Raw genomic sequence first — 23391 nt, forward strand, 5'->3', positions numbered from 1 at the left:
TGTTGAATTGGTCATAGAAGGTGGTTTGAACTTCTTTTCCTTGATCATTGATCCAAGGTGGCTCAAACAAATGTGAAGTACATCTGCTCCACAAAACTTTCATTTGTACCTATTTGGAAGGCTTCCAACAACAACTGTTAACAAAAACAGGCATACAGACAACAACTAGATGGACTAAATCCTGCTTCAACAAAAGATACATATTTCACAACTTTTGACCACCTCCATGTCTTACATCTACTTACAAATAATGGACTAGATAGCAAGCCCACAAAACATGCCTTTAAACAAATGACCCTTCAAGTCAAGCATGTATAAAAAGACCATTAGGACTCTTTTTCAATAAATGAAACACTTCACCATTATCTCCATTTGGAGACCAAGTTAACTTCTCCCAAGTCAACATGGCATCACATGCATGTCAAAGCAATCAACCCTGCAAGTTAATTTACACATACATGTTCAAAAACAAGGAAATCATCAACATCCCTGTGTTCATGCATCTCATGCTTATGCATGTGTTTCATCCTTCAACTTTCACTTAAGCACACTGTACTTTTGAAGTTGAAATGAAATGTAATGTAGATGCATCAATAGACATTCAATCTCAATCGAATAAGAACTCTAATCCTTCCTTACCAATCCCTTTCAAAGGTACTACCTTCATCTACACATCAACATCATCATGTGAATCATTCTGAGACACACCATTCATGGAATCTTCACTTCCATTTCTACCTCTTCTCTTTCCACTTTCTTCAGCTTTGGTGGAAGCATTGCTGGATTCAGAGTCCAAAATTTTGTAGCGAGATGTCCTTTATTATGGTAGTAAGTGCACTACATATGCATCCTATTGACATCATGATTTGCCTTGTCCAATGGACCTTTGGTTTCTTGCTTCTTTTCCTTCTTCTGCTTCCTGTATGTGGTCATTCTCTTCCAACATCTGGAAACATCATGGTTATCCAAACCAAAAAATGAACATGTAATTCTTTTCCCATGCATATGCGGAAATTTATCATGCTTTGCACAATCAAAAGGAAAATGTTTAGAACCAGATTTATACCTTTCTCTTTCACCTTTATCGCCTTGATGAGGAGGTGAAGCAAATGAAGAAATGGCTCCCTATGGAACACCATCAATCTCTTCAAGGTTGTTGGAGTCTCCCCAACTCTCTGGTTCAAGTGTGTGCTTCTGAAAACCTACATCCTGCAAATGATGTTTCAAGCCATTGCATTCCTCTTGAATACAACCTTCACATTTTTGAGGTAGATGACATGAATTGAAACTCCTTCTTAGGACTGTTTCAACGTCATTCAATGCAACTTTGGAACTATCTAAGACCCAAATACATAGGCCTTTCCTCAACCATTATTGGTTCCTCAATACTTTGAGCATGCTTTCCCAAGCCCTTTCCTTCATAGCCCATCTTGGAAATTAGCTTGGAACCTATGCCTTTAGTATTTTTTTCAAAAGAACCAATACAAGCATTCTCAGAAGAATTTGAAGACAAACTAGAATGGCTTACCTCTTCTTTAAGCTGATACTTGACTAAGGTTTCTTGGGCAACAAAGAGTTGTGTTTCTAACTCATGCATCCTTTTCAGGTCCATATGTGCAATACGAAGTTGCCTCTCCATTTCTTGCAATTTGTAAGAAAGCATATGCTTCTCTTCCTTCATGGAATTCAGCAACTTTCTAAGCATGCTGCTCTTCCTTCAATCCTCATACATTTCTCTCACCATATCCAGCATGGTGGACAATTCTGATCCGGATTTAAACAGAAACGCAATAAAACACAGAGATAACCATAAAGACAGATATGCAGTGGAAATAATACTTCATTTCATTACTGTAAAATACTGAAATATGCTTACAAACAAAAATAGAAATAAACCAGCTAGGGCAATGGTAGCTTATCTCTGAGAAGAGATGTGGCGGCTACATGCCTCTGAACTATTCTGAATTGTGTTACAATGAGGCTCAAAGGCCTATTTATTATTGAGAAACAATGTAAAACCCTTAACATTCCGAAATCTAACCCTAGAAGATGAAACGCCAAATTGTGGGCCCTGTTTGGGTAAATTGGTACATCAATTTCCCGGGGTCGTAACTTTGGCATACGATCTCCATTTGACGTTACAATAGCTCGTTAGAAAGATCTATCCGAGCACTACCACTTTGGAATGGCAACATCAGTCCATGGACCCATGTTGCCTCTGATTTCCCAAAAGACGTCGTTTATGGCCTCAAAACGGCTTCGGAAGTTCAGGACCCGAAAAACAGCTAAAAATAGTAAATTGTGCTACAATTTAGGAAACTAAAAAGACTGAAAGAGACAGTTGTGGGGATCCAAATGGGATAGGTGGGTGGCCACCAACATCCACCTGGATCAAATTCTTTCTTCATGTCTTCATCAAAGAATCTTGTGAAGCAAGCAGAATTTGAGGACCCACTTGTAGAAGTTGTCATTATGCCAATGACTTCTTCTTTCTTCTTATCTTTACTGGACTGAGCTTTCTCTTCACCTCTGCAAAATCAAAAAATATTCAGTCTGCAACAAGCACAAAATCAACCTCTGATTGTTTAAACACCTTTCAGACAAGTAATCTTTGCTTTGTCAATCAAGCATTCTGATATTACCTTCTTTGAAGGTGGGGTTAATCAATCCTAAGCACCGATACCACCTGATCTGAAAATGGGGCTCTTAGGCTTCTTGTCCTACTTACAAGAACCTCTCCCACTTCCAAAGCTTGAATATTCCCAAGTCTTATTGATTAACCAATGCAAAAATTAAGAAATGCTTGAAAATATAAGCACATGCTTATATTTATTGTTGGCCGTTTATGTGCTTTAAAATCTGTTGTTTCAACTGATATGTAAATCTGCTTAAACATATATATAAATTCATATAACAGTGAATAAGGCAGCAGAGACAATGCAGCAATAAAGCAGACACATGAACAACAATATTAATTTGGAGTTCACCCACAACTCTTGGGCTACGTCTCCGTGAGCTCTAGTTAACTCAACTATGCTCTCTGGGATTATGGTCTAAGTCTTTTTTACAAGCTCTTGGCCCAACTCCTATTGTTTTACACAAAAATAATGGGTTCAGACACCATTTCATCCCCTCGCTCTTGGAGCTCTTACTCTTGGCTCTGGCTCTTGGTTCTGGCTCTTGCCTCTGACTCTGGCTCTTTGGATCTTAGTTCTGGCTATTGGCTCTAACTCTTTGGCTCTGGCTCTAGTTCATTGGCTCTTCAGCTCTGGCTTCTTTCTACCCTCTGGTTGTTTACATCTCTCTAGGTTTTTCACTTGAACTCCAAGTGACTCCCTTGGCTGTGTTTCTACTTCTGCACTGCCTCTTTGGCTTCTACGCTGCCTCTTTTTGCCTTAGCTTGCTACTTTGGCTTCTCCTTCAGCAGCAAACCCTCAAATAGCAACCAACTACAACTCAACATCCCTCAACAACAACCCCTCTACCTTTGACATTCATGGCTTTTAAGCCAAAATGGTGTTGTTGATTCATTTCCCTCTCGAGCTCTTCATCTTCCTATTTGGGTCTGCTTGAATCCCTTCTTGAGTGTTGGAAATCATTGCTAAACACCCTCGAGGATGAATTCCACCTATTTCAAAATGAAAGGAGTGACCGACTCTTTGAATGCTTCATAAATAGTCGCTCTGTGTTTACACAGAGAACGCTGTAAAACACAGGAAAGTTCACAGAAAACATAGTTCTGGACTTCAAAGTTTCGTAACTGCACCTTATTTTCCTATCAGGTTTGCTAGTAAGTTGACATCACATGTCGCAATGCTTGCTCCATGGTTTTCCCCTTTGTATTTAAAAATACACTAAAACATTGAAAATTCCCACAAAAATGGCCTTATGGCAAATTTGAGATATTATTCATTTATATTTCGGGAACCCTTTCAGGTCCGATTCCAATCACAGTCGCAAGTTGAATGGCCAGGGGTCCTTCCCTTTTGGGATCGCCACTAGCAATCCGACAATATCAGTGATCGCATTCGCACTATCGCATTGGCCTGGGGCCTTTTCCTTATGGTATCATCAATTACGATCTGCCGATATCAGCAATCGTGGTATCGCATTGGCCTGGTCCAATTGCATGTTATTCTTTCTACTGCCAACCGACTGCCACCGCCAATTGCGATTGTCGATTGAACCTGGACCGTTGATCAGCTAGATCTGATGGTTCCTGTTCACTGCCTCTTGGACCTACGATAGGCTCACTTTTTGTTGTTGTTTTCTCCTGTTTTTAGCCTCTTTCCTAAAGAACAAAAGGGGAACTTCTGTTTATGATAACTCCTTCATCTAAAGTCCTTTTTCACCCATTCAAGTTGTGTTAGATTCAAAATGAGGAGGTCTCTGCAATGAGACTATTTCTGAGAGCAGCCTGCGACTTTCATTTTTCTTTGATTTACAAAGGATTTATGCCATTTGGCACCTTTTCCCTCTTATATGAAGTCTTTTAGACTTAGAGGTTTATCCAGGATGCATTTTTGGATCAATGTTCAAGAAGTGAAAGATCACATCGAGCATCAAGAAATGAATCTGACCATATCTTATAAAGCATTGGAAGAAATTACCACTCCTCAAACTCTAAAGATAGAAGGACATATCAAGAAGAAAAAGGTTCAAGCAGTGAAAGATCACATTGAGCATCAACAACAATTTGTTCAACTTTTAAAGGATAATGCCAATTTGGTGCAGAATCGAATGAAACAACAGGTAGATCAACATCGTAGTGAAAAATGTTTTGATGTAGGTGATTGCGTATTTTTACGACTACATCTCAAGCAAGCTATTTATGGGAAGGAAATGTTGGCAATGCTACATGCACTAAAGAAATGGCAACCTTACCCAATGGGAAGACACTTCAAGGTAAAAATGGATCATGATAGTCTTAAATACTTTTTAGAACAAATATTATCTTTATAAGAACAGAAAAAATGGGTCACAAATATGTTGGGTTATGACTTTGATATCATTTATAGAAAAGGGAAGAAAAATTTTGTTGCAGATGCACTCTCAAGAAAGGATGACGATGTGGAAGCATTTTTTTGTGGTATTTCTATTATCCAACCAGATTAGATAAACGAAGCAAGGGATGAATGGAAGAAGGACGAAGAAGTGTGGCCACTTATTCAAAAGTTGCAGAAGACCCCAATTCAAACAATATTGCCAAAGCTTGAAGAGGAAGGAAAATCATATTGGAACCTAGAGCAGTCATAGAAACAAGAACCCAACAGCTACAAAATCGATCAATTTTAGAGTATCTCATCAAATGGAAGAACTTACCTGCTGAAGATTCCACATGGGTAACAAGAATTTTATATTTAACATCAAGAACTACTAAAGCATTAAGGACAACACTTTTTGAAGGACAGGGGCATGTTAGGCCCCTATACTACTAGTGTAACCCCTTATTGTTATTAGTACAACCCCCTTATTATATTGTTGTACCCGTGTAGTCCCCATATTGTTACTATTGTGCCCCATAGAAGCCCACTAGTGTTATTATTGTGCCCTTGCATTATTATTGTTATGTCGACTTTGATTATATTATGACCCCTTAGGCTCCTATATATAGAAAGGAGGTCTTGTTATTTGCATCATCCAAGAATTGTTCATTTGTGTAATGTAAAGGAGGTTGCCCCCTCGAAGAGGCTGATTTCTAAGGCGTTCATCTATCTTTTCTATCTTTTTGTGAGTTGGTTTCAAAACATCCTTCTTTATACCCACAATCCCTTACTCTCAATACTACCCATATAGGATTGTAGAACAAGCCAAATAGGAATTCTTAGAGCCATATGGCTTTAGGAGATCTAATTTCCCTCAATACTCTCCAATACCCTCTAGACCTCATACCAAGGAATGTATCCCCACACATCTCCTTCTAAGGCTCCAACCTTCCCCAATGAAAAATAAGGAGAAGTGTACACCTAGTTCTAGCTACTATCCACAAGGAAATAATAGTATCCCTAGGTGACACCCTTCCAAGGAAAGTATAATACTCATCCTACATCCAAAAGCTAGAATAGTAGTGAATACCCCTATTGTCGATGCTACAACACCCTCCAAAATTTGGCCTATATCCATATTTCAAAGCCTACTTTGACCTTGCATGATGTCATTTCGAGTAGTAAGAGCCATTCCATGTGTATTATGTAAGTTTTCAAGTCCCTTTTGGAGGAAAACGAAAGTGTTTTCTTTTGGGATGGGAAGTGTCGCACATCGCATACACGGAGTTATGTTTCATCTCAATGAATAATTTTGATACCGATGGGTCCTACTTATCATATAAACATGTAGTATACCCATTTCTAAAGTTTTATTCACTGTTGAAAAAGTCTCGCCATTGTCGTCACAAAGTGTATCTTAAGTGTCGCATTTGGAGGTGGTTGTTGTATTGTCATCGCATTGAAGGGATCATGTTGTCCTTGTGTATTGAGCGTTCAATGTTATGTCATCAATTGTTCTGAGTGTGTGTGATCATTCATAAGTTCATTCCTAGTTTCACTTCTACCTCACTAATCCCACACTCAGTCAAATTATGGAAAGTTCTTAACCAATTAACTTTACTTTACTCAACCCCCTAGAACTACTCACTACACAGTGTCAACCCTCAATCTCAAACCCTACTTCCAAGGACTATGCATTGCACAGTCTCAGTTCTCAACCCTAGCCCCTTGACCTCCACAACTATGCAGTTCATCCTCCCATTCAATCTTTGTCTATGCAATACACAATGGAAAGCCTTAAGTTGTCATCCTTCCTCCTTGAACTACATAATTACACAATCCCTAGACTTATCTCTCTTTGATACTGTGGATTTGGAAACTTCAAGGCTCAAGAATTTATCATTGATCTCCTCGATTGCATAGTCATCCTACCCAGGCCTCCATAACTATGCATTGCACAGTCTCAAGCCTCAGTCCTACACTCCTGACCTATGGAATTGCACACTGCACAATCCGTGAGCCTGCATCTCAGTCCAACACCCAGTTCTAGCTTAATTAGTGATTTTCATGAAGCATGTTAGACAAGGAGTTTTTGAGATTGATGTCATATTTTCATGAGCATTTTTCAGTTGTAGGTACTATATCTTTTCATGACAGGATGATGATGAATGGGAAGAGGAAAGAGACATTGCTAGAAGACATATTTGCAGTTGTACAAAAAATTTGATCATTGAATGAGAAGATGTAGGGACACTAGATTGTGATAGTAGCTAAAGATCAAGACCACAATGGAAACTCCCTATATTCAAGCCTTATGAAAGAGGAAGAGAAGTATGTACCATCTTTCAAAAAGGCACACAGATAGCAAAATAAATAATTCCTTGATGTTTCCACATTATCATTGAGTCTATGTCATCAATGCCATGTTATGTCTTCTCAAAGTGTCATGTCAAGATATTATATGAGTCATCATTTGTCACATCATTTGTGGATATGATTATGTAATTTTAAATATATGATAAATGTAATGTAAAGTGGAAGTGAAAGTGTCACTTATAGAATGTGAAAGGTTATGAAGGAGTCAAAAGGTCATATGGCAGTCAAAGAGTCATCAGGGTAATCCAAGGGTTACAAGGGAGGTAAAGGTGACCTTCCCACCAATATTTGAGATGGAGAGAGACTTTTAGTAGCGTGAAGGTGATCTTTTAATTTTCAAAAAAGAAGAAAAAGAAAAAAAATTGGATAGAGTAGTATCCCTCTAACAAATTTAACCACTTGTCTAAAGGTTCTACATCTATTTGGCCTTCAAATAAGGGGATATCGATATTAAATTATAACTTGAAGGGTTTGACACCTCCAAAAAAAATTATTGTTGAAGGTGTGTTGACCACTGTTGACAATTATCAAAGGGTTTGGGAGAAATTGTCCATCATCTCTCTTTTCTTCCACCATGGGAGGTTGTGTGGTTTGGTGAGAGTGATTGTTCTCAAGTGAAACTAGCTCAAGACCCAACTCTCTCTACCTTGACATCATTGAAGACATGCACTAAAACTAAAAGGAGCATATTGCTCTCATACCATTGATTTGGGTTTTATAATGAATGAAATGAAATGCGAGAAAGTAAGTGGAACAAACACAAAGAAAGATAGTAGAGATTACAATAATATGGTGGAAACTCAACTTCTAATAACAAATGAAATAGCAGAATATTGTAGAACAAACACTAGCTAGAATGGTGGTAGCTACTATCTCTCAATAGAGAGAGAGATGGTGGCTTTAGGCATTTGAAAAATCTATTAGAAAAGGCGAAAAGACCTTTTAGAATAAAGAGAAAATTTTATAGGTCCAAAAACCTAACCTTAAAACATGAAATGCTAAATGGTTTGCATGCCCTGAGGTGGTTAGTTGGTACATCAACTTCCTGAGGGTGCAACTTTCCCATACAACATCCATTTAAAATGGATGATAGCTCATTGGAAATAACTATTCAAGAACTACAACTTTTGATTGGGGCAAATTATTCCCTCGAATTTCCAAAACAAATCATTTAGGACCTCTAAACAACACGAGAAGTTTGGGGCTCAAAAGTCATAGAAAAAGTGCCAAGAACATAAAGAACTGTTGCCACACTAGAATAGTTCAGTGAATATTGATATTCATCTTGATCAACGTGGGAAATAAATAGTCAACTATATATATATTATATATAAAGCAAATGAAAATAAAAAAAATCTTGCATTAAAACATTTTATTAGTGTGTTGCTCAAAATGAAGGAGATGTGTAATTCATTCAATGTTGGGCATGAAGTTGATATATATATATATATATATATATATATATATATATAACCTAATCCAAGGCTAGATCTATTAAGTATCAAGAGGTATCGAATCTTTTTGCAAACATTTCTTCATGTTTTGCACTTTAATAGAGATTTTGCACCAAAAGAGGTTTGATCCATCTCAATGCTTGATAAATATGGGCTTAACATGAATCTATGGTGATGATAATCAATTAGATATATTATATTATGTTATAATATTTATATCATATTGTATTTTTTTTGGATTTAGAGGAATTGACAAGTGGGTCCTCTCCTCACATGGGTCCATGAGTTCATTCCCACTCTACCTTTAAGTGAATCCATGCATGCCCCAACACACAACCCATACAACTAATCATAAGGGTTTGAACCTCTAGCCACATACTTCACAAAGACTTCATATGAGACTGATCAACTATCTAACTACCCCTAAGGGTTTACATCATATTAAAATTAGTTAGTAATTAAAGTTAATATTATTTTTATTTATATATTATTAATAAAGTTAAGTATAAATTTAAAAAAATTATAAATTATATAAAATGTTATTAAATGTTTGTATAGCCCAATAGTAGCATAAAAATATATGGTTTAAACTCACAATTAATGAAATATTAATATTTTGATTTTTTTTTTAATAAAGATGGAGTCAAAATTGTCACACTGTTTTCGATCACTATTTCGAAACCTTCCATTATTTTGGTTTTGGGACTAAACCAATGGTTTCCAGGTACAAAGATATATACTAGGATTTACCTGTCTTCATACGCTGAACCCATATGTTTCATGTTCCATCTTCAATCTTCTCAAACTCCTAAGGCGACATATTCTGTGACTTATCGCAGTCAAAGTTGGAAAATTGACAAATTAAAAATCAGCATAAACCTAATAGATTATTTTCCCATTTTAAAACTAATGATTTTAATGTTATTTGTCATTTATACAAAGATGTACGCTGTGTTCACACGCTGAACATGTGAGGCCGGAGAGAGCATGTGATTTACCAAGCCTGACGTTGGAAAAGTGATCATTCACAGTAGGGCTCCTTCCTGGAATGTTGCCATGAACCCATCCCCTTCCCTTTTCAATATTCTGGAAGGCCGGAGAGAGGATGTTCATAATGAGTGAGATTTACGAAGCCTGAAGTTGGAAAAGTGATCATTCACAGTGGGCTCCTTCCTGGGAAAGTGGTCATTCACAGTAGGGCAGAGTTGTCTGTCCATTATATTAAATGTTATCTTCAAAAAATTTAGACCGCGTAAAAAAGAAAATAACAATAATATTAAATTTATAGAATATTTTTATTTAATAAACGGTAACCATGATATATATATATATATAATTTATTCTAATAAAATTTTATATTATGATGAATAAAAAAGAGATAAATAAATTTCTCATTAAAAAACATATTTTTTAATAATATTTTTAATAATATTATCAATTAGATATTAATAATTTAATTTAATAGTAAATGTTATATTTTATTATTAAAATAATGTGTAGTTTAATTAATAGATGAAATAGTTTTTTTCCAGCGAATTTTTTTGGTCAATTTTACTCAAAATCTAATAAAATTTTTCAAAGATTATAAGTTTAAGTTGTTTGATTTGTGAATGTGGAGTCTCTTAGAGTTTTTTCACTAGGTTCAATCCATTTATGCATTCAAAAGTGTATTTTAAATAACAAAAATAACTCTCTCTCTCTCTCTCTCTCTCTCTCTATATATATATAAACTTCATATTATTTTCAGAAACATAAATACATCATAGGCAACATGACTTCTTCCAGAGGGAGGAAATCCTATCTCAACCTCTTGCACCCTATAGAAGTTGTATCTACTAAGTGGAGCAGAACATAAACCACACTACCAATATAGACCACAAAATCACCATAAACATTACAAACATTAACACAAGCTCACACGACAAAGACAAGTGCCTGGATTATAGGCCCAACAAAGCCATCACATAAAAGAACAAAAAAATGTGGTCCTCACACCATGGCAGAAAAGACAATGGAAAGTAAAGACTAAAACCCTCAAAGACAATGGAAAGTAAGGAGGAAAACCCCCAACACCAATAGAAGGAGTCACCCACCATACCAACCCATTTACTTGCCCTTCACCCAAAACTTTGCTATAATCAACGTGCATCTTCCCTATAATGCCCCATAGAGAAAAAACAATTCTGAAGGTTGAAGCTTGAAGCCATAAAATAAAACTTGAGAATATGTGGCCACAAACCATCTAAGTTGTCATCATCAACACTTAAGAATAATTCCATAAGGCCTTTCACAGACCACCTCAAAACCAACAAGAGAGACCCAAAATTCACCCTATGCCTTTCACACATACTAATCATTCTCCGAACATGAGATGTTGGTTGTTATCCCCTCTCTAAATCACAAGCTATGTGGATTTCCTCATGGATCAACTAGGCCTCTATCTTGTCAATGGAAAACCTCATGTTCATGGGACATTCCCTTCACATATTCTATAGAGTTATATGTTTCCACCTAGTTGTCTCTAAGAAAGAAGGGTCTTCATTTTCCAATGGGAGGCACTCAGCTCAAGTATTTTTTACACCTTCCCCTAGTGTGACCAAGGTTCGGTACCCAACCTCACATGTCTTCTAACAATTCCAAGAGATATTGTATCTCTTCACCTTCTTCTCCCCTCCTTCTCCTCCCCCTCTGCCTAGGAGGCATCACAGAGTCACAAGAGGGTTCTTAGATTTCCCTATAAAGATTGCTTCTACCTGCAAAAGGGCACAAAGACTAACTCTAACCTACTTTTTGGAAACTCGGATACCAACAAATGATTTTGTTACAAAAACAAATAAACTGATTTTGGATGAAGACCTACATAGCAGAGAGATAGAAAACTTTGTATCATCCAAAGACTCAACCCCATTTACCATTGAGTACATCAAATTATACCCTATAACTAAGACACTACCCTGTCCCAAAGCGTAGATACCATTTACCAAACCCAACCCAGAACAATTGGTGAGCTTCGCTATAAACAAATCACAAATCATACACCCAAGAAGAAATAGACCTTACACTGAATGCCAAGCCAAACTCAAATACCTAATAACAACCTCAGTCCCTAGGACGCAAACCACATTTAGCCACTGAAACACTAAATCTAGAGTAATTACACTCCTATAAGCACACATCACAATAACGAGAACTCATCGACGATCATGTGCTATGATTTTGTAGTGCATGTATATTGTTAAAAAATATATGCATGCACATCATAAACACAAGGGAGGCAGCAGAAGAGGCAAATCCAACACATTCCATTGTTAGAGTTTAGATGAGCTATGGATGAACAAGAACCAAGCACACATCACAATAACGAGAACTCATCGACGATGGTGTGCTATGATTTTGTAGTGCGTGTATATTGTTAAAAAATATATGCATGCACATCATAAACACAAGGGAGGCAGCAGAAGAGGCAAATCCAACACCTTCCATCGTTAGAGTTCAGATGAGCTATGGATGAACTGTTGGGTATACGACCAAAGTCCCACATTGACTAGAGGTGGGGAGGATCATGGATATATAAGGATGGACAAATATCTCCATTGGTATGAGGCCTTTTGGGGTAAGTCCAAAAGCAAATCCATGAGGACTTAGGCCCAAAGTGGACAATATCATACCATTGTGGAGATATGTGGTGTCCAGAGTCCTTACAAGTGGTATCAAAGCCATTCCCCAAAGTTAGCCAAGTGGATGAATCCTCAGAATACCGAACGAAGGTGGTGGGCCCCGGTAATATCACGATGGGATCCGTGGATGAGCTCGGTTAGATAGGCGGTGTGCTTCGGATTCTTCATGGGCGTGTCCTGGTCTCAACACAGTGAAGAGGAGATGACCTGGGATAGAGCAAGCTCTCGAGGTAGGTGGTGCTCCATGTAAGGTGTGTGCTTCCAACGCATTGGAGCGGAGAATCCTGGTTGGTAGAGAGTGGACGGATGGATAATCGTTTGAGGGGAGGCTCGATGGTCCTTTGTTCGAGGGGATGATTGTTGGGTATATGACCAAAGTCCCACATTGACTAGAGGTGGGGAGGATCATCGATATATAAGGATGGACAAATATCTCCATCGGTATGAGGCCTTTTGGGGTAAGTCCAAAAGCAAATCCATGAGGGCTTAGGCCCAAAGTGGACAATATCATACCATTGTGGAGATATGTGGTGTCCAGAGTCCTTACATGAACAAAAACCAAGCATATATACTCTCTTTTATTATATAATAGAAAGCGTATTTTTCTTTTGAAAAAAGAGTTCAGATGAGCTAATGCGTAACTATGTCTACAAACCAAGACATAAATGCTTCTCACAAACGGTTCCTAACGGGGTATAAATGGTAATTTAGAAGATTTTGGACTAAAAATAGAGAGCATTTTCTCGCTTTTAGCGTAGATTTATTTGAAAGGCGTTGTCTAACTAAAATAGTTGGGAGGAAATTGGGCCTAATTGTTGGATATTTTTCTTTAAATGGGGAAAATACCAAAAACCAATATTTTAAACACACTGAGGCAATGCTCTATTTTTACTTTGCTCCAGGATCTTTTGTGCATAGAAGACTTAAAAGAAATTTCACTCAGAGAACTAGAGTATTTCACCATAAGAGATTTCTATTCATTAAAAACGATACAAACTTCATCCTCTTTTACTGAGAGGGATTTACCACTGTAAAACCATTTTCATATTCACTGCTGTGAAGAACAACAACTTACTGCTGTAATTAAAAGTTTACATAAGTTTACTGCTGTAAATAAAAACATAACACAGGTTTACAAAAATCGCTCCACCATTTCCTTTATGCACTGCTGTGCAAAACCACACATGGTTTTCGCTTCACCACTCTGATTTTTTGCTCTACTGTGAACTCACGCTAAAACCTCCCGTGTGCCATTCAAGAAACAATAGTCAACACAGTAATAAATTACATACACATATCCCATACAGAATTTATGTAATAAGTACATACGCCCATACCTTTTCATAAAAAAACTTACGAACTCTATGTAAAACTTTAATATTTTACCTACCACTATGACATTTCATTAAGACGTATGGTCAACCAAAACTTAGATTTACTGCACGCAACATTTAATATTTGCCGTCGGGTGAATTTCAAACATTATGCAATTTGGTTTTGGGAAGCCATCGGGTCCACACCATCGCATCGCAACTTTACTCATGTCAAAGACCCCGACCCTATGATATTGCCGATAGCGATGTGCCGATGCGATATCGGCGATCGCTCATCGGCGATATTTCATATCGCTGCCACTGCCTGCCTCCTATGCTTCAACCTGTCGATATGCCGACTTGCCGATGCGATATCGGCGATCGCTCGTCGGAAACACAAAAGCTTCTTTATATTTCTTCACTTCGACTTTGCCGATGCGATATCGGCGATCGCTTATCGCAAACACAAAGGCTCCTTTATAATTCCTTCACTTCATTTTGCCGATGCGATATCGGCGATCGCAGTTGAAATTATATTTTCAACACTCCCCTTTAATTTCAACTGTCGGGCATTCAATCATACCCAAACACTTCCTCAAAAATTCAAAGCTCTTCTGATCCAATGGCTTTGTCAAAATGTCTGCTACCTGTTTCTGAGTACTGCAATGTTGTAAACTGATTTCTCCATTGCTTACCAATTCTCTGATGTAGTGAAACCTTGTATCAATGTGTTTCGTTCTTTTGTGAAACACTGAATTCTTTGACAATGCGATAGCTGAGCTATTGTCACAAAAGATGACTGTCGCTTTTGCCTGCTCTTGGCCTAAGCTTCTCAACATTCTTCTCATCCACACTGCTTGACATGCTGCTACTGTAGCTGCCACATATTCAGCCTCTGCTGTAGACAATGCTACAATGGACTGCTTCTTAGAAGCCCATGAAATGGCTCCTGAACCCATATGAAAAACATAACCGGAAGTGCTCTTCCGATCATCTACACTTCCAGCCCAATCGCTATCAGTGTAACCAATTAAATCTGAACTTTCTGAGACGCTATATAATATGCCAAACATTTTGGTACCCTTGACATACCTCAAAATTCTCTTTGCTGCCTGCCAATGTGCCTCCTTTGGCCTCTCCATGAACCTGGAAATTAAACTAACAGCATACATTAAATCAGGCCTAGTTGCTGTTAAATACATAAGGCTGCCCACAATGCTTTTATACAAGCTAGGATCAAAGTTCTTGCTGCTGTCCTCTTTGCTGAGCTTTAATCCCATCACTGTGGGAGTGATTGCTGCCTTGCATTCTTCCATCTTAAATCTGCTCAAAATTTGATTTACATATCTTGCTTGAGATATAAAAATCCCTTTTTCATTTTGATCTACTTCTATGCCTAAGAAGTATCTCAACAAACCCATGTCAGTCATTTCAAATTCATCCTTCATGACTGATTTAAAATTCTCAATAAGATAAATATCATTTCCAATGAAAATAACATCATCTACATACAAGACAACAATTAAAATTTCACCATCCTTTTCCTTGATGTAGACTGTGGGTTCTCCTTCACATTTGTCAAATTCATTATCTAATAGATAAGAGTCTATCCTGCTGTACCATGCTCTTGGCGCTTGCTTCAGCCCATAAAGAGCTTTCTTCAATTTGCACACTTTGTGCTCTTCACCTTTCTTCTCATATCCGAGAGGTTGTTCCACATAGACCTCTTCCATTAACACTCCATTTAGGAATGCTGATTTCACATCCATTTGGTAGACTTTCCATTTGTTTTGTGCTGCTATGGACAGCACTGCTCTCACGGTTTCCATTCTTGCAACCGGGGTGAAAGTCTCCTCATAATCTCTTCCATACTGCTGCTTGTAGCCTTTAACAACCAGCCTTGCTTTATGCCTTTCAATCTTGCCTTCAGCATTGCTCTTGGTCTTGTAGACCCATTTCACACCAATGACTTCTTTGCCTTTTGGTAACTCAATCAAATCCCATGTTTTGTTTCTCTCTATGGCATTCATCTCCTCATCCATAGCTTCTATCCATTTCATATCTTTGATTGCTTCCTCGAAATGAATAGGATCATCAACATGGCAATACAAGGCAAATAAGGAATTCATTCCTTCTTCATAAATGTCACTTAGATTTCTAAATTTCTTACCTCTTTCACTTGGTGTGCAAGTGCTTGAAGATGCACTTGAATTTCCTCCTTGTGGTGTGCTTGGAGAAGCACTCTCATTTATCCTCAATGGTGTACCTTGCTGTCCTTGAGTTGGCGCTGCTGTTTGGGGATGTACTTCGGCCACTTCCTCTTCATCTTCATCATGAGACAAACAGTTCTTGACATTCACTGTTTTCTCTATACTTCCATCCCAAGCTTCCTCTTCAATGAATTGAACATCCCTGCTGACAAAGAACTTCTTGGTAGATGGAATGTACAGTCTGTAGGCTTTGGATTCATCACTGTATCCAATGAAAAGACATTTCTCCCCTTTGCTGTCCAACTTCCTCCTTAGCTGATCCAGAATGTGTGCATAGGCCACACACCCAAAAACTCTCATGTGGGTGACTCCTTGCTTTCTCCCACTCCATGCCTCTTCTGGCACCTTGTTCATGACTGCTTTTGTAGGACACCTGTTCAATATATAAACTGCACAATGTACAGCTTCAGCCCAATACTCATTTGGCAAATGCTTTGCCTTCAACATGCTCCTTGCCATATCCATAATGGTCATGTTCTTCCTTTCAGCAACTCCATTTTGCTGTGGGGTGTACCGAGTTGTAAACTGTTTATGAATTCCATTTTCTCTACAGAATCTTAGGAATTCCTTGGAGATATACTCACCTCCTCTATCAGTTCTCAAAACTTTTATATGCATCCCGCTTTGGTTCTCCACAAGTGCTTTGAAATTTTGGAATTTTTCAAACACTTCACTTTTGTTTTTAAGGAAATATATCCAAGTTTTTCTTGTACAATCATCAATGAATGTCAAGAAATATAGGCTGCCAGCTAATGATGGTGCTTGCATTGGTCCACACAAATCTGAGTGGATAATCTCTAAGGGTGCCTTTGCCCTTATGCTTTTCCCTGATGGAAAACTTTCTCTATGTTGTTTGCCCAAAATACAGCCTTCACATAGGCTGTCCGGTTTCTCTATCAATGGTAATCCTCTTACCATTCCTTTTCTACTCAACAAATTTAGACCTCCAAAATTGAGATGTCCAAATCTCAAATGCCACAACCAATTTTCATCCTTTGGCACGCTTTGGAAGGCCTCTTGGGTGACTGCTGCAATTTCACCTTTGTTTTTCAAATCTGCCCTGATCCTGAGAGGGAACATCCTGTTCCTTGTCATCTTCACTTCAGCAATGCATCTTTTGCTGGGTGGTATATCCATGATGGTGCACACATCATTTTTAAAGAAAACATTGTACCCCTTATGGACAAGCTGTCCAACACTCAAGAGATTACATCTCATTCCGGGGACATAGTAGACATCTGCTATGGTTTTCCTTTCTCCTTGTTTTGTAAATATTTTTATCTCCCCTTTTCCCATAACAGACACTTTACTATCAGTTCCTAGTGTGACCTCTGATTTCAAATTTTTATCTAGAGCAGAAAAGAAGGCTATATTTCCGGTCATATGGTTGCTGCAACCTGAGTCTAAAAACCATATGTCCTCACTATGTGTTTCAGCCATGTTACAAGCTAACAGAACATTGTCTTGACTGCTGTTTTCTCTTGTAACATTTGCATTTTGTCTGCTGTTCATATCATGTTGTTTCATTCTGCAATCACTAGCATAATGTCCATACTTTTTGCAATAATAGCATTGAACATTAGATTTATCATACCTTTGTCCTTGAGCATGATGTTGATGTCTTTGTTGGCTGCTGCCTTGACCTTGGTTCTGATTTGGATTGCTGCCTCTTCCTTGTGCATTTGATGGGTTGTTCCTTCCACCTCTGTTCTGGCTTCTGCCTCTTCCTCTTTTGTTTCCTCTGCCTTGACCTCTGCCTCTTCCAAAGGACATCTGGGTCTTGAAGGCTTGCTCAAGAGATGAGTTTTCATTCCTACTCAACCTCTGCTCATGTGTTATCAGTGATGCATGTAGCTCATCAACTGAATAGCTTGAGAGATCCTTTGTCTCTTCAATGGTGGTGACTATGGCATCAAACCTTGAGGGTAAGACCCTCAATATTTTCTCCACAATTCTTCTGTCTTCAATGGTTTCTCCATGAGTTCTCATTTGTGTGATTACACCAATCACATGAGTGAAGAATGAGTCAATATTATCTGACTCTTTCATGTTCAAGTTCTCAAAATCCTTTCTCAGCAATTGTAGTTTTGCTGTCTTCACTCTCTCCATGCCTTGATAGGCTGTCTTGAGGGTTTGCCATGCTTCATTGGCTGTCTTAGCTGCTGCTAACCTTGGAAACATACTCTGGTCTACTGCTAGATACAACAACACACGGGCTTTTGAGTCCTTCTTCCTATTGTTCTTCAGCAGATCCTTCTCTCCCTGAGTTAATGCATTGAACTCAGTTTCATCTGCTGGTTCTTCAAAGCCATCTTCAACTATTTCCCATAAATCTTGAGAAGCAAGCAGGGCTGTCATAGTTATTGACCAGTAGTCATAGTTCTTCCCATTAAACTGTGGGAGTTGGGTGTTAAACAAACCCATACCAGTGCTTGTGCTGGCCATTCCTTGACTGTGAATTTAAAAAAAAAACTGACTGTTTCTTTCAGCAGCAACACAAAGAAAAATCTTTGAGAAATACCTGAATCCTTTGATGTCTGAGTCTTCTGTCTGCCTGAGAAGTTTTGCTGCAGCAACAACCTTCTCCCTTCAGCTTCTTGAACACCTTCAAGAGCCTAAGCCTGCTCTGATACCACTGTTGGATATTTTTCTTTAAATGGGGAAAATACCAAAAACCAATATTTTAAACACACTGAGGCAATGCTCTGTTTTTACTTTGCTCCAGGATCTTTTGTGCATAGAAGACTTAAAAGAAATTTCACTCAGAGAACTAGAGTATTTCACCATAAGAGATTTCTATTCATTAAAAACGATACAAACTTCATCCTCTTTTACTGAGAGGGATTTACCACTGTAAAACCATTTTCATATTCACTGCTGTGAAGAACAACAACTTACTGCTGTAATTAAAAGTTTACATAAGTTTACTGCTGTAAATAAAAACATAACACAGGTTTACAAAAATCGCTCCACCATTTCCTTTATGCACTGCTGTGCAAAACCACACATGGTTTTCGCTTCACCACTCTGATTTTTTGCTCTACTGTGAACTCACGCTAAAACCTCCCGTGTGCCATTCAAGAAACAATAGTCAACACAGTAATAAATTACATACACATATCCCATACAGAATTTATGTAATAAGTACATACGCCCATACCTTTTCATAAAAAAACTTACGAACTCTATGTAAAACTTTAATATTTTACCTACCACTATGACATTTCATTAAGACGTATGGTCAACCAAAACTTAGATTTACTCCACGCAACATTTAATATTTGCCGTCGGGTGAATTTCAAACATTATGCAATTTGGTTTTGGGAAGCCATCGGGTCCACACCATCGCATCGCAACTTTACTCATGTCAAAGACCCCGACCCTATGATATTGCCGATAGCGATGTGCCGATGCGATATCGGCGATCGCTCATCGGCGATATTTCATATCGCTGCCACTGCCTGCCTCCTATGCTTCAACCTGCCGATATGCCGACTTGCCGATGCGATATCGGCGATCGTCGGAAACACAAAAGCTTCTTTATATTTCTTCACTTCGACTTTGCCGATGCGATATCGGCGATCGCTTATCGCAAACACAAAGGCTCCTTTATAATTCCTTCACTTCATTTTGCCGATGCGATATCGTCGGCGATCGCAGTTGAAATTATATTTTCAACACTAATAATTTTGTTTTTGATTTCAGATCAACATCCTAAAAAAATTCAATGATATTCAAATTATCATGGAAAGTTCACACCTTGTGATTCACGAGATCCAAATTCTGAACAAATTCAACACAAAATATGACCCGAAAAAAACTCAAAACCATATAACAGGTAGGCTACGGCTCTTCGAATGCGGCTTTCTAGATTGACAGAGAAATAAATGAGGTCCCAATGAAAATGAGGTCCCAATAAAGCATGCGATTGGCAGAAGTCGTTGCAGTGGAGGAAACCAGACACATAACCCCCAAAATATGACCCGAAAAAAACTCAAAACCATATAACAGGTAGGCTACAGCTCTTCGAATGCGGCTTTCTAGATTGACAGAGAAATAAATGAGGTCCCAATGAAAATGAGGTCCCAATAAAGCATGCGATTGGCAGAAGTCGTTGCAGTGGAGGAAACCAGACACATAACCCCACAATTTAATCTTGGCAGTTTCCCTTGGAGTCACAAGTTGTCACAAAAATAGGAGTTGTCTAAACAGTCAGAGGAATTGACCGGACGACGAATTAGACAATGAGTGCTATTAATTATTTTTTACGAGTGCTACAGCATAAGAACGAGCTACAACCCGTAAACTTTCATACTGCTTCGTGGTAGTTAATGTGTAATTTATGCTGAGGCATCCTTCTCTATACAGTGCAGCAATGCTCTCCCTGAACAAGAGAGGTTAGGGCTAGCGGCCCTCTTTATATCAGCGAATGAACACGGTTAGGGTTTCGAAAGATGGTCGGGGTTCTTCTTGGGATCAAACAAATAATTAATGGATCTGCAGATCAGTGACGTGATGACAATGGCGGCAATCTATTCACAAAAGTTTGTACTCTCGTAGAATTTGAAGGATAGAGGAAAGCAAGCGTAATAGCTACTACGGAACAAACAAAAAATAAACACACAAAATAGCCACAAACATAAAAACCTAAAAGTAAAACTATTTATAAAAATTAGAATACCAACTCATCGAGACGACTTGAATAGACGGGGACCAATTGAATAGGCGATTAATCTTGAGCGAGAAAATGACCGTGAAATAGTCGACAATACTCGAATAACTTTTGACAGATAATTTTCAAAGCAGTCCGCTCATGCATGGACGCGTTAACACTGCTGGGCTTTCAAAGGAATATTGATAGCATATGTCCTTATGTCAAACGGTCGGCACTGTCCTAATTTCGTAGAGCTGTAGCCTACCTGTTATATGGTTTTGAGTTTTTTCCGGGTCATAATTTTGTGTTGAATTTGTTCAGAATTTGAATCTCGTGAATCACAAGGTGTGAACTTTCCATGATAATTCAAATATCATGGAATTTTTTAGGATGTTAATGTGAAATCGAAAACAAAATTATTAGGCCCAATTCCCTCCCAACTATTTTAGTTAGACAACGCCTTTCAAATAAATCTACGCTAAAAGCGAGAAAATGCTCTCTATTTTTAGTCCACAATCTTCTAAATTACCATTTATATCCCCATTCGGAACCGTTCGTGAGAAGCATTTATGTCTTGGTTTGTAGACATAGTTACGCATTAGCTCATCTGAACTCTTTTTTCAAAAGAAAAATACGCTTTCTATTATATAATAAAGAAAAGAGAGTATATATGCTTGGTTCTTGTTCATCCATAGCTCATCTGAACTCTAGCAATGGAAGGTGTTGGATTTGCCTCTTCTGTTGCCTCCCTTGTGTTTATGATGTGCATGCATATATTTTTTAACAATATACACGCACTACAAAATCACAGCACACCGTCGATGAGTTCTCCAAGCACAAGGTTACTGAAAGTTGGTGTGCCTTGGAACAAGTTCATGTTCCCGGAATTCGTTTCAGTAGAAAAGAAGGGAGCAAACTTTATTGTTGAGGGATTCTGCGTGAAGGTGTTTGAAGCATCCATTAAAACACTCAATTATTCAGTCAATTACATCCCGTATTACAACTCCAGCTACGATAATATTATTCGCCAAATTGTGCTTAAGGTATAGGTGTTGTCCGTGTGCGCGTGCTTACATTGTTTTGCCATTCTTAACAATAATAGCGGTAGCAGCAGGCATTACTCAAGCATTCTCATAACTTCCATGTTGTGTTTAATTTTGGCTGTTCAGAATCTGGATGCAGTAGTAGGTGACTTCACCATCACATCAAAACGTTATCAAGAAGTACTATTTACGCAACCTTTCTTCGATTCTGGTTTAGTGGCAGTTGTTCCATTGAAAGATCAAGATACCATTAGTTACGGTTGGGTTTTTGCTAAACCTTTCACCGCTGAGATGTGGCTACTGGTGGCGGGGTTCTTGATCTTCGGAGGGATAATGGTCTATATTTTGGAGCGCAGAGACAATCGGCGGTTCCGAGGGCAGCCTAGCAAGAAATTAGGAAGCATGTTATGGTAAGAAACAAATTTAGCCATGCCCTATTTTATATATCTATCAATGGTACAGGACAAAGCATCTCTGGTAGCAGTGGAACGGCTTGGAAAACATTTTAAATTTAGCATTGTTTGTTTGCGTGCAGGTTCAGCTTTACAACTTGGTTCAGTAATCAGGGTAGGTTGTTCTCTTTCCATATCATAAATTCATTGTTTGTCCTCCGTTACTCTCTCTTGAAAACTTATGGAACTTTTATATAAAAATTGATTTGGGATAGCAGATGATATTCGGACCGTGCTGGGGCGTATAGTACTTCTCGCATGGTTTATTGTTATTGGAATTCTGCAATCGTGTTATACAGCAAATTTATCGGCTATTCTAACTGCCCCACGTTTAGAACCATCTCTTAAAGACATCACCAGTGTAGTGGCGAGCAATGTAAAAATAGGGTATGATTCGGAAGCTGTAGCCACGGAAGGATTTGTTGAATACTACGGAGTCTCGAAGCACAGACTAGTTCCTATAGTCCGAGGTAGTTATTATGAAGCTCTTTCTAGGGGTGATGTTGGTGCTATCGTGCACGAACGTCCATACATGGAATCTCTTGTGGCAGAACATTGCGATCGCCTAGCCTTTGCTGGCCAAACGTTCACAATTCAAAACTGGGCATTTGTAAGTAGTAATTACTATTGGGATCTCTAATTTGATTTCCATGTCCGAAAGTTTCAAGGTAACAACTATTCTTGAGCTTTTAATTTTATTTGTGGATACTGATGGGCTGATTTGGGCAGGCGTTTGATCGCACGAACTATGAACTGGTAAGGGACATTTCTATCAGAATACTAGAGCTATCAGAAAGCGGCGAACTGCTCAGATTGCAACGACAATGGTTACCTTACTATGACTGTAATGGCAGAAAACATGGTGATCAGTCGGATACCAGCCAAATTCAGGTTCAGCACTTCTGGGGCATTTTCGTCATTGCAGGGCTGATATCAGCGACAGTGTTATTAGTTTACACGGTGCAAAGGAAAAGGAGTAGATCTATAGTGGACTTATCAACTCTTCCTCCGCGTAAACGCTCATCTGGCCCAATTTCTCCTCCTGAAGGATCATCAGGCGGAGGCTTTATTTCGGGCAACAACCATGGTGTACTAAGCTTGGAACGGATGAAGAAAATTCAAATTCTGAGGAGAACAAAATCGCTTGCTAATGCCATACCATTTGTT

General features: G+C 38.4%; 1 pseudogene; it reads left to right on the plus strand.

Annotated features, from left to right (window-relative positions):
- LOC149147447 (pre-mRNA-processing-splicing factor 8A-like) overlaps positions 1-20518 on the plus strand; it is a 63969-nt pseudogene extending 43451 nt beyond the window's left edge.
- Positions 20519-23391: the final 2873 nt, after the last annotated feature.

This window comes from Pinus tabuliformis, chromosome 9 (assembly GCF_031772625.1).
Source record: "Pinus tabuliformis cultivar Carrire ecotype Pingquan chromosome 9, CPIR1, whole genome shotgun sequence".
Taxonomy (NCBI): Eukaryota; Viridiplantae; Streptophyta; class Pinopsida; order Pinales; family Pinaceae; genus Pinus; species Pinus tabuliformis.